This window comes from Ursus americanus, chromosome 16 (assembly GCF_024610735.1).
Source record: "Ursus americanus isolate L20-20 chromosome 16, mUrsAme1.1.p, whole genome shotgun sequence".
Classification (NCBI taxonomy): domain Eukaryota; kingdom Metazoa; phylum Chordata; class Mammalia; order Carnivora; family Ursidae; genus Ursus; species Ursus americanus.
Window position 1 is genome coordinate 43,154,811 of NC_142142.1, and position 15,291 is coordinate 43,170,101.

The 15,291-nt window shown below is 51.3% G+C and overlaps 1 long non-coding RNA gene across 1 annotated transcript; it reads left to right on the forward strand.

Moving 5' to 3' along the window:
• Window positions 1-361: 361 nt before the first annotated feature.
• Window positions 362-11,029, forward strand: LOC123792443 (uncharacterized). The gene is made up of 3 exons (XR_006779693.2): window positions 362-497; window positions 10,323-10,480; window positions 10,765-11,029. It is a non-coding gene; the product is annotated as an uncharacterized LOC123792443 (long non-coding RNA).
• Window positions 11,030-15,291: the final 4,262 nt, after the last annotated feature.

Consider the following 15,291-nt stretch of genomic DNA (forward strand, 5'->3'; position numbering starts at 1 on the left):
TAACGGTAGCCAGGGGCCAGGCACGGCGGGCCACCTCCCCGGGCAGCAGCTACAGACAGTGTGTCTCCTGACGTGCTGGCGTTCGGGGACAATGTGGGCACTATCTCAGCAGGCCATGTGCCTCTCTGCCTGCACACCGCCTCGGTATTTTCCATGGACACGTGCCCTCATTACCAGCTCTGCAATTCCACCCTTTCCTCTGGCCTGCCCCGAGATCAGCCTGGAGGGGCTCCAGGCCAGGGTTTGGGGTGCTGGGAAGGGGAGGGAGCATCTCTGACCTTGCAGTTCCTGGAAAGGGGTGAGGCCCTGGGTGGACCTGGAACATCCCTGGAGCCCATGAGCTCTGGGTGAATGCCCTGAATGCAGGCGGGTTCCGGGGACCACTCCCCTTCCCGTCCACAAGTGTCTGAAGCCGGACAGAGGCGTGAGGAGAGTGAGATACGGCCGTCTGGCTGGGAAGCCGAAGATGCAGTGGGAACCAGTTCCCAGGGCGACTGGTGAGCTGTGGCTTACAATCAGTCATTCCCCACATCCACCCACCCGACACCTCCTAGGCCCGGGCTCTGCTGGGCCGTGGGGGGTGTGCACACCATGCGACAGCCCTGCCCTGAGTCCACAGTTCGGACGCTGTGGGCGATGCAGACGGGGTGTTGTGAGACCGCTTGGAAGTGCGGGTGCAGTCTGGGTGGCAGGGTGGCCGGTGCAGGGGGGAAGGTCTTCCGGAGGAAAAAGGGCAGGTTTAGGGCTGGGTCTTCAAGCAGTTTGGTGTAGCCCGAGTGCGGAGCCTGGGGCAGGATGGGGCAGGGCTGGGGAGGAAGTGAGGGCCTGGTAGGCTGGGTCCCGGAGCTTCGACCCCAACCTGTAGATGGGGAGCCAAGGGGCCAGGGGCCAGGGAGGCCCCTTGTGGTGGGCAGGGGCTGCTGTGGGTCAGCATGTGGGAGACGGTGGGGGAGAAGGGGGGATGTTGAGGTCCCTTGGTGATGCTCTCAGCTCGTGACTGAGGACATGGCTCTTCTTGGATCAGAGGACACTAATCAGCCCCGCTGTGTCCCAAGTGGGCCTGGAAGGAGCCTGGAAGTGTCTGTTTGGCAGCTCTTAGGGTCCTTCTTGTACCTCCCAGGAGCTCTTGTTCCTGGTACCCCACAAACAGCCTCCCCCGCTCCCTGAGGTAGGCTTTGGGTGCACTGCTCACAGACCCAGCGTCCCAGCCAGCCTTTCCCAGGGAGTCTCCGTCTGCACCTGGAAACTCACAGGGAGGATGGGGGCGTCTTGAAGCTGCCTCCAGGGTTCCAGTGGGGAAAGCGGGAGAGGAAGGCGTTGACTGAAGGGCACAGCCCTCTATCCTGACCCCCAGGATCCGGGTCAAGAATTCTCATAGCAGAGTCAGGTCTGCCCCTGGTGTCCTTCTGCTGGGGTCCCTCTTTATCCCCCTCTCTTCCTCTGTCCCTCTTTCAGCCTTTGTGTGTGTCCATGCTCTGCTATTTTCTCTGCAGTACCTCTTTCTCTTCAGACTTGGGTCTTTCCCCCCTGTTGCTCGCTCTCTGCCTCTTTCCGCTCCTCATTTTCCCTCCTCGGGTCTCTTTCCTCTGTGCTAATGCCCTTCCCTCCTCTGGGTGGCAGCTTGGTCCACACCCTCTCTCCAGCCTCCCGTTTCCCCAGGAGCCGGGGCAGGGGCGCTTGCCTCACCTCGTCCGTCCTAGACCCGGGAAGCCCTTCCCAGAGAACACAGCATGAATGGCACTCTTCTCCCTGGCACCCCGGAGCTGGGGGCTGGGGGGCCTTAGCCCCTGATAATCTCCAGCCTTCCCATGCCCATATAAACAACCCAAGTCCCAACGTGCTGCTCTGCAAGCGTTTCCAGATCAGTCCCTCAACCTCCCTTCCAGGAGGGCTGCCTCCCCTGAACCCCTCCTGTGCGGAGATACTGACGCCCCCCCACCTAAAGGCTGTCCTCAACCCTGTCCTGAGTCCTGAGGTTGCAGGGAGAAAGTCCTCTGCTGTGGGGGAGTGGGGGGGGGGACAGGGAGGGGGGGTTCTGTAGGCTGGGATCTCGGGGACCATCTGGAGGGCTGACTTCAAAGCTGGGTTCCCGCCCTGGCTCACACGCTGGCTTGAAGACTGGAAAGAAGGATGGGATACATCTAGCCTCGTCATCACCCCACTTCCTCAGAAGCTTCCATTCTTTCTCAGATAGTCTGGAACATTTCCCGTGTCCTGGAGGAGACCTGCCTGCGTCCCGCTCGCCTCTGTGGGCCCTCACCTTGTTCCCTTTGCTCACGGGCACCCCGCTGTCTCTCCCCTGGTCCTCAGATGGGCCAGGCCCCTCCCCGACTCAGGGCCTCCCACGTGCCTCTCCCCCTTCGGCTGCTGTCTGCGCCCCTGAGGCCCCTTGACCTGTCTGAAGCCCCTCACTTCAGGCCTCGGCTCAACCATCCCTGTGTCAGGAAACACCGGCCAACCCTCTGCATGTCTTCCGGGTCCTGCCCTGCGCCACCCTGTCATACCGTTCACCGGGCTGGAGCTGCCTCTGTGTCCTCCGTGGCTGCCGGGAGAGAGTGTTTACTGGGCCTCCGCAGAGTGCCGGGGGGGAGGCCGGGATCTGCCCTACGGCCTAACTTGTCCAATCATCTCAGGAACCCTCCGTGTAGAGAGGAAGGAACTGAGGATCAGAGAGGAGGAAAGTCAGCCCAGGGCACACAGCAAAGCGGGGCCACTGCGAGATCTGGCCCCGGGTGTGCGACCCTCCTTCCCTACGCCCACCTCCTCCTCAGGACTCTGCCTGAGGCATCGGCACTGACTACGGGTGTGTCACGGCTGCGAAGGCGCTTTTAACAATGCCTGAGTTTGACACGTGGCGACCACAATCTCCCCACTAGCATGGGGCTAGTTTGGGGGCCCGGACTTGCCCAAGTGGGTGTGTGTGGGCATCTCCAGGACGCCACCTGTCTGCCTCTGGACCTCTCGTTCTCAACCACACGTCTGTGTGGACGCCTGGCCAGGGCCGAAGGGAGGAGGGTGGGGTGGAGTGTGGGGTGGGCTGTGGGGCGAGGGGGATGGGGTTTAATGAGGTGACTGCCACTTGTAAATGAAACAGAAGGCGGAGCCGCTTGGGTGAACTTTGACCTCTCCTGTCTGTCTTGCCTTTCAACGGGAGCTGTAGGAGCAGCCGCCTGGCTCGCCTGGCTCGGTAGGGACCCACCGCAAGCCTCCCCGGGGAGGGCAAGGTTGGACGGGGGAGGCTCAGTCCCAGGGCTGGCGTCAGGCGTGCAGGCTGGGTTCGCCGGAGCCCTGCGCCTTCGCTCACCCCAACGGGAGCTTCGGAACATAGAAGCAGGAGGCTAGACCTGAGGGGCGTCCATGGCAAACCTGGAGAGTTCTAAAAATGCCCATTCCCAGGCCCCATGCCTGCAGTTTCTGTTTGGGTTGGGAGTATTTTTAAAAAGCTCCCACAGGGATTCTTAGACACAGCCAAGTTTAGCAAACACGGTCTTGGAACCCATGATAATGTCAACGGGAGGCAGAATCTTCGGCTCCCCGGTGGTAGGAAACTCCTGTTCTCAGAGACTACCACCGGCTCCACTTACTGAGTGAGTGCCTTGCAGCCATTAACCCACTAGGCCCACCACACGGTCCTGCAAGATAGCAGGCATTACCCGCATGTCACACGACGAAGTGTGAATAACGGGGCGAAGATGAAAGAGCTTGAACAATGGGACACAGAACCGAGATGTGAAAATGGGTCTGACTCCAAAAGTTCTGTTTTTAAACAGAAACTATCCCACCGTCCTTATGGGCCTAGGGAAAGGTGGCCATTAACATTGACGTATCCAGTATCTAGGGACCAAGAAATCATTGTCTCAGTGCATTCTAACTCTAGCCCTGGGCCAGCTTTGGACTTCATGGTTAAAGGTCGCCCCACCAGGCAGAGACACCTGTCTGTCTGTCTTATTCATGACTGCGTCCCCAGTGCCTAGCCCAGTATGGTTTGTAGAAAATGCTTAATAAGTTCTTGTCAAATGGGTGCTAAATACTATTTAAAAAAAGTAAGGATTCTCAATACAGAGTACAAAGCATGCCCTTCCTCGCTCGGTGCCCCTTCAGACGACAAAAGAGTCTTTTCCTTTCTCTTTGGAGCAGGAAAGTGGGTGTAGTTAAAAAGGAAAAGGATCTGGGGAAGGGTCCTGGGCATGGAAAGGGTGGGCTATGGGAAGAGAGGGAAGTGCCCCCTTGCCTCTGCCCTGCCGCCTACATCCAGGAGGACCGGTTTCAGTGGGATTTCTGCCCCCCCACCAGCTTCAGCGCTCTTCTGGAAAGGGTCTTTTTTTTTTTTAAGATTATTTATTTATTTATTCGACAGACAGAGACAGCCAGCGAGAGAGGGAACACAAGCAGGGGGAGTAGGAGAGGAAGAAGCAGGCTCACAGCGGAGGAGCCTGATGTGGGGCTCGATTCCATAACGCCAGGATCATGCCCTGAGCTGAAGTCAGACTCTTAACGACTGAGCCACCCAGGCGCCCCTGGAAAGGGTCTTATCAAGAGCTGCCCACTCCTGGGGCCCGGGCTCTGCGGAGTCCACGTGCAACGCATAGGTTGGTGGCTTTAGCTTAGTTCCTCCAGGGTTTCATTCACTTAAAAATGACTCTCCAAGGGCACCTGGGTGGCTCCGTTCGTTAGGCATCTGCCTCCAGCTTGGCTCGTGATCCTGGGGTCCTGGGATCGAGTCCCGCATGGGGCTCCCTGCTCAACGGGGAGCCTGCATCTCCCTCGGCTCCCCGGCTCGTGCTCTCTGTCTCTCTCTCAAATAAATAAATAAAATCTTTAAAAGAAAAAAAAAACTTATGGAAAATAATCATTTGTGGAGCACCTGCATTTGCCAGGCACTAGCAATATCAAGTAGAGAGGACATGGTCTGTGATCTCCAGGAGCAGAGAAAGCTGGGAGCCGATGAAGGGTCCGAGGAAGACAATGTCAGGCAGTTGGCATTTTTCAATCTGGGGACCAGCAAGGAGGCTGCAGGCTCCACGGGGGCCAGAGGCAATGTCACCACTGCCTGCAAAGAGGTTTGTGTGGAGATGCCCCCCTCTGCTGAGGAGAGCTGATGTGGGAGGTGAGGCCATGACTGTTGGAGGGGCTGCCCCAGCCAGGAAGGGTAGATGGATCCCCTCCTGCTGAGATGTTAACAGAACAGGAAGGAACCCTTCCTGCAGGCAGGGGATGGCCTGGGGACCCCTGCGGTGCTCCTCACCCCCAGTAAGCCATAGCCATTCCCCCTTCAGGTAAAGGGACAATGAAATGTCTCTTAGAAACCAGGATACTGGGGCGCCTGGGTGGCACAGCAGTTAAGAGTCTGCCTTTGGCTCCAGGCGTGATCCCGGCGTTATGGGATCGAGCCCCACATCAGGCTCCTCCACTATGAGCCTGCTTCTTCCTCTCCCACTCCCCCTGTTTGTGTTCCCTCTCTCGCTGGCTGTCTCTATCTCTGTCGAATAAATAAATAAAATCTTAAAAAAAAAAAAAAAAAGAAACCAGGATACTGTTGCGAGTGCAAGGTGGTGCTCAATAATTGCACCAGGACAACAGGCTTAAACCAGGACTATGGTCCCCCTACTTTTGGGTCACTCTGCCTTCAGAGTTTGGGGTGCTGGAAGCCAGGAGTTCTGACTCCCAGTTGAAGGCTGGAGCAAATGGCAGCTGCGGGATGTGGAACTTTAACCAGGAAGCCCAAAGCTGGCCCTGGCGGGAGGGGCGACGACAGGGCAGGGGTCCCAGAGGGGAAGGGGCGGGAAGGACTCAAAGCCAGGCTCCAGGCTGTGGTGCCCCGTGCTCTGGGGATCTGTGGCTAACCAGACTCCACACCGCCCAGCAGGGCTCAAGTAGACTGGACTAGAAACGGATGGCCCCCCCAGGAGAGATGTGGGGCAGCCAGGGAAGTTGCTCCCCCTCCCCGCCCCCCGTGATTGCCGCTCCGTCAGCCCAAGAGCAGGACTGCATTTTGCAGTTCAGACCCTTTGCAGAATCCGATGAAAGCCACTGGCCTTCTCAGAAAAGGCACAAATGCTTTCCCACATACTCTTTTGCAATTCCAGGGGATTCACGACACCGCCACCTTATCTTAGGAAATGAGTTTCTCCCTTTCTCTCTCCTGCCCTCCCTCCCTTTCCTTTTCCCTCTTCTTCTCTTAAACACACACTCACAGAGCTTTATTGAGCATTCATAATACCATAAAATTCACCCAATTAAAGTGTGTAATTCAATGGCTTTTTGTATATTCACAGAATTGTGCAACCATCACAATTAATTTTAGAACATTTTCAACACTCCGAAAAGAACGCCCTCAACTCTAAGTTATCACCCTCAAAACCCCCTTTCAACCCAGCCCAACCACTAATTTAATCTATGTTCTGTTTCTAAAGATTGGTCCATTTTGGACCAATGAACTCCATTCATATAAATGGAATTGTACAGGATGTGGTCCTTTTTTTTTTTTTTTAAAGATTTTATTTATTTATTCGACAGAGATAGAGACAGCCAGCGAGAGAGGGAACACAAGCAGGGGGAGTGGGAGAGGAAGAAGCAGGCTCATAGCAGAGGAGCCTGATGTGGGGCTCGATCCCATAACGCCAGGATCACGCCCTGAGCCGAAGGCAGACGCTTAACCGCTGTGCCACCCAGGCGCCCCTGGATGTGGTCCTTTTTAACTGACTTCTGTCACTTAGTATAAAGTTTTCAAGGCTCATTCTGCTGTAGCATGTAATAATACTTGATTTCCTTTTGTTGCCGAATAATATTCCATTATATGGATATACCAAATTTGTTTATTCGTTCATTGGTGAATGGACATTTGGGTTGTTTCCACTTTCTGACTTTTAGGCATACTGGCTCTTTGAACATCTGTGTAAATGTTTTTGGGTGGACATACGTCTCCATTTCTCTTGGGTCTGTATCTAGGAGTGGAATTGCAGGTCACATGATAACTCTATGTGTTACCTTTGAGGAATTGCCAGACTCTTTCCCAAAGAGGTTGCACCGTTGTATAATACGCCAGGAGTGTAGGAGGGTTTCAATTTCTCCACATCCCTGGCAACATTTGTAATTATTGGTCTTTTTTGATTCCAGATAGCCTAGTGAATGTGAAGTCGTATCTCATTGTGGTTTTGATGTGAATTTTTACGAGTGCTACTGCTGCTGAGAATCTTATCATGTGCTTATTAGCCACTGTATGTCCTCTTTGGAAAAATGTCTGTCCAAATCCTTTGCTCATTTTTTAAGTGGATTGTCATTTTATTACTGAGTTGTAAATTTTTTTTATGTGAAAGTTCTTTATCAGATAAATGATTTGCAAAAATATTATCCCATTCTGTGGGTTGTCTTCACTTTCTTGACAGTGTCCTTTGAAGTGCAAGTTTTTGATTTTGATGACACCCAATTTATCTAGTTTCCTTTTTGTTGCTTGTGCTTTTGGTGTCATATCTAAGAAATAATTATCTAACCCAAGATCACAAAGATTTATGCCCATGTTTTCTTCTAAGAGTTTTCTATTTTTAACTCTTACATTTAAGTCTTGATCCATTTTGGGGCCCCCCCTGTGGTTCACCCTGTTAAGCATCTGCCTTTGGCTTAGGTCATGATCTCAGGGTCCTGGGACTGAGCGCTGCATTGGGCTCCCTGCTCAGCGGGGAGTTTGCTTCTCTGTCTGCCCCTCACCCCGCTCATGCTCTCTCTCTCTCTCTTTCTCTAGCTCACTCTCTCTCAAGTAAATAAATAAATAAATAAATAAATAAATAAATAAATAAATAAAATCTTAAAAAAAAAAAGCTAGGTCTTTGATCCTTTTTGAATTAATTTTTGTATATGGTGTGAGGTAGAGATCCAACTTCATTCCTTCATGTGTGGACATCCAGCTGTCTCAGCACTATTTGCTGAAATGCTCCCTTCCTCTCTATGTCTCCCGTTTCCTCTCCTCTGCCCATGTCCCCCACTCCTGAGCAAGGAATGTGGAGTCATTGATTAGCATGTGACCTTGGCCAGGTCACCCAAGTCTCAGAGTCCTAGTTCTCTCCTTTCTAAAAATTTGTAAGGTGAGCATCTCTCCAACTCCTGTCTCAAAGAATATGCTGTAAGGAGTAAACCAGATGATAGAGTAAGATGTGGAACACATTTTATGAGCACTTATTATCAGGTGCAGAACCCTGTGTTTGATGAAATGGAAAGATCTCTGCTTTCTCTGTCACATCCACTCCTTGGGATTTTATGTTCATATCCTTGGAAACCCGGTCCCTTCCACTTTTAATTCCTTTGTACCCCCCTCTCAACAATAGAATGTCCTTTTATGTTGTCTTGAATAGTCAAGCATGAGATCAGGCAATCTTTTGCTTTTTTTTTTTTTTTTTTAAGCTTCTCCAATGTGTTGGGATTGTTCTGGGCTCAGGGGGACCATCAGTGCGCTGAAACAACTCTTTTATGAACAAGAGGGTTGCACTTAGTTCAGAGAGGCAAGGAGAGATAAACAGTTCAGGCAGAGGCATCTGGTTTATGAAGTCTGGAGGTGAGTCCTGGGGATTCTTTGGGCAAAGATTCCTCTATCTACCTTCTCTTATTCCTCCTCCCCTTCACCCACTTCCATCAGTCAATTAATAAGATTATTTTCATCACTTGCTGTGAATTGTTCAAATACAGCTTACAGTATAGCGGGGGAGCTGAAACCCTCTGGACCTCTGGACTTGTGGTGGATTGAGAAGGGGAGATACAAGGATGCCTGCCAGGTTCCTTGCTTGTCTCTAAGAAAGGGATCTGGAACTCCCCTGTCTCTGTCTGAGGAGGTCTGTACAGAGATGAAAGGTTGAAAATGGACACTGGGTCCAGTACTGGTCTCACCATCTTTCTTTTTCTTTCTTTCTTTCTTTCTTTCTTTCTTTCTTTCTTTCTTTCTTTCTTTCTTTCTTCTTTCTCTTTCTTTCTTTCTTTCTTTCTTTCTTTCTTTCTTTCTTTCTTTCTTTCTTTCTTTCTAAGATTTTATTTATTTATTTGACAGAGAGAGAGAAAGACAGCCAGTGAGAGAGGGAACACAAGCAGGGGGAGTGGGAGAGGAAGAAGCAGGCTCCCTGCTCTGCTGGGAGGACCCTGGGACCACGCCCTGAGCCGAAGGCAGACGCCTAATGACTGAGCCACCCAGGCACCCCTCACCACCTTTCTATTAGCTATGGGCCTTGGCCAAGCCCCTTAATCTCCCTGAGTCTCAGTTTCCTGATCTGTAAAATGAAGATAATGTGATTAACTTCTTCACTGCTAGTTGTGAGAATTAACAAAAGGGTCTATAAAGCACTTGGATCATACCTTGAATAAAGTAAATGTTTCAATCAATGCTGGGTAGTATTATTATTTTCTAGTTTTCTGATCTTTATCTGTCTGGATAACTCTTCTGGGGGACTTTCTTGTGACCACCCATCTGTCTCTGATGCAATGATTATTACTTGTCTGGCTGATCCAGTAGGCCGCTCCACACTCAGGCTTGGAATATGGAGGAGGACAAGGTGGGGGCTGGACTGAGAACTCAGAGGAGATGGGAAGGAAGGGAAGAGCTCATCTTTGGGAAGGGATCTTCTTTCAAAGTAAAGAGCTGATTCTTCTCTCCTAGGTGGCATTGCCCCTTAACAATCCTGCCAAAGCAGGTATGATATCCCTTCAAGACCCTTCTAAAGATGAAGGGCAAGTGATTAGTTGTAGTCTTAGCTGAACTTGGCCTCTATGGTGGCCTCTAGGTCAAGATGGAACTTGGGAAGGGCTGCAAGTAGCCCATATGGTGTCTCCCTGTGGATTTCAGCCCTCTTCTGGTCCAAGGCAGCCTAAGCCACATTTACTAAGTAGTTGCCCTACTTAGAGGACAGAGGGAAGCCCGTCTTAACACTTGCTAACATTTGTGAGCTCCTGAACCTGTGAGTTTCAACCACAGCTTCATGCTGTATTCATGAGAGGGGAGAGAGAGAGTGTTACCGCTTCGTGATCACTGAAGCTGCTTAGGGAGAGGAACTTGAAGGCAAGGAATGAGGGTGTTTCTGAAGGACACCCTGAATTCTGGGGAAAAAGCCAGTTATGCCTAGAACCCCCTGCCTGTACCCCACAAGATAGTTTCTGATCTCAACTCTGTAGTGGCTGTAAGTGGAGCTGATTCCTTGGTTGGGGGATGGCAGGAGGGCTCTTCCCAGAAAAAGGCAATGAATGACCTTGTTGGGGTGGGGGTGTGTGCAACATTCCTTCTTGAATTTTTATGTGATAGCTTCCTATGTTTGCTTGGAATGGTGACTAAATCCTGCCCTTTCTTTCAGGAAAGAAAGAAAGCACACAATCACCCGCTGCCTGCCTGCCTCTGGTCATGCCTCTACCAACGCTAGCTCTGCCTACCATCAGTGTGTGGGGTGTGGTGCCACTTCGTCCTGAGATGCCACCAGTCTAGCCCTCATGTCTGGCATATCCACCTTTTGGAGTAAGCTGATCCTGCTCTGACACTTGTTCTCACGTTGCTTGCCAGGGCTGATTCTGCAGAAGGCTCAGTGGGTGGTGTTCTCTTTCTGCCTCTTCTCTTGTGATGGGCAGATCTGAAGATGACTCCCAATGATCTCTGTCTTTTGGTATCCACCTCCTTGTGTAGTCCTCTCCCCTTGAGTGTGGGTGGAAACTGTGACTTAACTTCTAGCAAAAAGAAAGCAAAGGTGATGGGATGTCACTTCCCTGCTTACATTACATAGAATATAACTTCCCTCTTGCTAGCTTCCCTCTACTGCCTTCTTGGCTTGCATGGATGCCAGCAGCCATTTTGAGGAGACTCACATGACACAGAACTGAGGGCTGCCTCTGACCCACAGCCTGCAAGGAACTGAACCCTGCCAACAATTGTTTTCAGAAGTGAATCCTTCCCCAGTGGAGCTTCAGATGAGACCCTAACCCAGACCAACAACTTGATTGCAGCTTTGTGAGAAACCCTGAACCAGAGGACCCAACTAAGCTCTGCCTAAATTCCTGACCCACAGCAACCATGAGATAATAAATGTTTGTTGCTTTAAACCACTAAGGTTGTATTAATTTGTTATACAGCAGTAGATAAGTAATACATCTCTCTTCTAAGTCCTTCCTGATGCTGTGTCATTCTGTCAAAAAGGATTTTCTTCCCAGACAATGGAGTATATTCTCAGATTCTAATGACTATAATGGCTGCCTGTTATCATCTGCAGAAGTATACATCTTAGCCTGGGAGTACCTGTCTGAGGGAGGCTGGTCCTAGCTGAACTTCTCAACTGTCCTGGAAAATGTGGTCATCTGGACACCCCTAGCACGGGGCGTAACACCTAGGAATTGACAATTGGCAGTGGGGAGACAGTAAAGGACAAGAGAACACACATCCCCCAATTATCTATGTCCCCACTCACAGGAGGGACTGTTCATATTTTTTGCTAGCCCCACTGTCTCTAGCATGTAGATACAGTTGGTATTCACTCGATAAGTGTTTGCTGACTTACTTGGTCCAATTCCTGACAAAGAAGAGCCAGACACCATCAAGGACATCTATTACCTAAATTCTAGGACATCCGGCACAAAGGGTGCGAGCAATGTTGGACCTTTGAAGAGGACCCGTGGTGCTGAGAATGTAGAGGGAGGAGTCTGGGCAAGAGAATCCAGATGGGAGGCTACCCGAGAGGCATCCAAACTGCAAGGAAAAATCTGCCTTGTCTGTCTAAAGCTTTCACGAGTCTTCACCTTGACCCGAAGGCCTGAGGGAAACATCAGATAGTTTTAAAGAAACATTTCACTGATTTCCTGGGCTCCTCCGTACTCCTTGGAAGAAGAGAAGTATAAATCGGACTGGGGGATTGGAAATCTCAGCTGTTGGGCTGTGAGATTCTGTTCATATTGGTAAACTTTTCCATTCCCTTCCTCAAAAATTCGAATTGGATGGAAGAAATCTTAGAAATCCAGAAACCCAACAATCTTATTAGATAGGAGAGGTGAACGTACTCATTCAAGGTTGTACAGCCAATTGGTGGCAAGTCTGGTCTAGAACCCAGTGCCCTCTCCATATCACTCCCGTGCTGTTCTGCCTCGTGAATGGGGCAATTTATAGCCATGGGAGCCAGGATATTCTAGCAACCACAGCCAGGGACTTCCCACACTCAGGGTTGAAGCCCAGCTGAGAACAAATATGGGAGTGCCTGGGACAGTGGCCCATCTCCCTGCCTTCCCCGGAGCTGTCAGTGTTGGGAGTTCATCGGCGGCATGAAGCATCTTGTTCATATTTTCTCGGCTGGGCGGTCCTGGCAACAGCTCTTCATTTCCTGTAAGGGAATGAGTTTTTAATCTCTGAGGCTCAGCCTCACTTAGGATGGGGTGGGGGTTGGGGATAGGAAAACTAAATCCTCGAAAAGTAAGCCTTCTCCCTGTCCTGGGGCACTTGGAGGAGCTGGTGGTGTTGGCAATTGCAAACAAGGGGCCCTGTCCACACTGGCTTTGGGCAGAGACCCGGGAGGCCCGGAGGAGCCCAGGCGGGAGGGGGCCACTCCCCTGAGAACCTCTTGGGCTCACAATAAAGAGCCTGGGTCTTTCCTCTTCCATTTAGGACTGGCTGGAGGTTCAAAATAATTTTCCCCACCCTGGCCATGCTCCATGTTGGATCTCAGTTCAGAATATCTCTCCTGGGAAGCCTCCTTGACCCCCAAGTCTGGATTAGGGGCACCTCCTACGTACTTCCACAGCACCCTGCACCCTACTCCTAGCTCCGTCCACCATGACAGTTGCCTGCTCGCTTGTCTGCATTCACCCACGGGCCAGACTCTAACAGCAAGACATCCCCGTAAGCACATGAGAACAGTGGGATTGAGCAGAGAGAAGCCGATCCCGTTATCACTTCATCGGGTCCCACAAGGCTCTCGGGAGCTGGGATGGCCCTTCAGAGTTGCTCCTGATGTGGCAAGATGGTCAGGCCCTTCTTTCCTCACACGAGGCCACCCCCCAGGAGGAAGCACGGCCTTGAGTGGGGCAGTTGCCGGGGAAGGACAGGGTACGAGTCACCAGTGCCCCACATTCCCAGTAGCGGGGGTGGGTCTGGCAGCCGTGAGGAGGGGACCTGGGCCAAGCACCAGAGGATCACCTGGAAGATGGAGACTTTTTGATTGTCACAGTGACATAGATATCACCTTGACACTTAAAGGGCATTCCATAGATATTTGAATGTGTAAATGAAAGATAGCATTTTGGGGACCTTTTCTTCTCTGGGCTAAAAATGCCGGAATCTTCAAACATTCATCCTGTAACATGATTTTCACTGCTTGCCTCATCCTTGTGTCTCCTTGGAGTATATCCCTTCTCGTGTGACACCCAGAACTTAAAACGAGAATCCAGGGCAGCTCGACCCATGGAGCAGGGCTGCGCGAGCACAGCCCTTAGTCTACGTGCTGCTTTTCCGCATGTGATGCAACCTGAGATTTTTAGCGGCAGCCTCCTATTGTTCCTACAACCTGCTAAGATCCAGAAGTTCTTCCCAAGTATGTTCTGCTGGCTTCCCTGTCTCACCCGTACAAGGTTCTGTGCGTATGTGTGTGTGTGTATGTGGTGTGTGTGTGTATGTGGTGTGTGTGTGTGTGTGTGGTATATGTAGGTGGTATGTGTGTGGTATGTGTGTGTGGTGTGTATGTGTGTGGTGTGTGTTTGTAGAGTGTGGTGTGTGTATGTGGTGTGTGTGTGTAGTGTATGCGTGGTGTGTATGTATGTGGTATATGTATGTGGTGCATGTGTGGTATGTGTATGGTTTGTGTGTGGTGTATATGTGGTGTGTGTGGTTTGTGTGTGTGATATGTGTGGTGTGTGTATGTATGTGTGGTGTGTATATATGTGTGTATGGTATGTGCATGTGGTGTGTGTAGTGTATGTATGTGTGATATATATGTGGTATATGAGGTGTGTGTATGTGGTGTGGTGTGTAGTATGTATTTGTGGTGTGTGGTGTATGTGGTGTGTGTGTGGTATGTGTGGTGTGTGTGGTGTGTGTGGTGTGTGTGTGGTGTGTGTGTGGTGTGTGTGGTGTGTGTGTGGTGTGTGTGGTGTGTGTGGTGTGTGTGGTGTGTGTGGTGTGTGTGGTGTGTGTGTGGTGTGTGTGGTGTGTGTGTGGTGTGTGTGGTGTGTGTGTGGTGTATGTGTGGTGTGTGTGTGGTGTATGTGTGGTGTGTGTGTGGTATGTGTGTGGTGTGTGTGGTGTATGTGGTATGTGTGGTATGTGTGGCATGTGTGTGGTATGTGTGGTGTGTGTGGGGTGTGTGTGTGGTGTGTGTGGTGTGTGTGGTGTGTGTGGTGTGTGTGGTGTGTGTGGTGTGTGTGGTGTGTGTAGGTGTGTGTGTGGTATGTGTGGTGTGTGTGTGGTGTGTGTGGTACGTGTGTGGTGTGTGTGTGGTGTGTGTGGTGTGTGTGTGGTGTGTGTGTGGTACGTGTGTGGTGTGTGTGGTGTGTGTGGTGTGTGTGTGGTGTGTGTGGTGTGTGTGTAGGTGTGTGTGTGGTGTGTGTATGGTGTGTGTGTGGTATGTGTGGTGTGTGTGGTACGTGTGTGGTGTGTGTGGTATGTGTGGTGTGTGTGGTGTGTGTGTGTGTGGTGTGTGTGGTGTGTGTGTGTGCTGTGTGTGTGGTGTGTGGTGTGTGTGTGTGGTGTGTGTGGTGTGTGTATGGTGTGTGTGGTGTGTGTGTGGTATGTGTGTGGTGTGTGTGTGGTGTGTGTGGTGTGTGGTGTGTGTGTGTGGTGTGTGTGTGGTGTGTGTGGTGTGTGTGTGGTGTGTGTGTGGTGTGTGTGTGGTATGTGTGTGGTGTGTGTGGTGTGTGTGGCGTGTGTGGCGTGTGTGGCGTGTGTATGGTATGTGTGGTGTGTGTGGTGTGTGTGGTGTGTGTGGTGTGTGTGTAGGTGTGTGTGGTGTGTGTGTGGTGTGTGTGGTGTGTGTGTCTGCTGTGTGTGTGCTGTGTGTAATGTGGGGGGTGTGGTGTGTGTGTGTGGTGTGTGTGTGGTGTGTGTGGTATGTGTGGCATGTGTGGCGTGTGTGTGGTATGTGTGGTGTGTGTGGTGTGTGTGGTATGTGTGGGGTGTGTGGTGTGTGTGGTGTGTGTGTGTGGTGTGTGTGTGTGTGTGTGTGGTATGTGTGGGGTGTGTGGTGTGTGTGGGGTGTGTATGTGTGCTGTGTGTGTGCTGTGTGTAATGTGTGTGTGGGGTGTGGTATGTTTGTGGTATGTGTGGGGTGTGTGTGAGGGTGTGTGTGTGTAAGAGAGAGA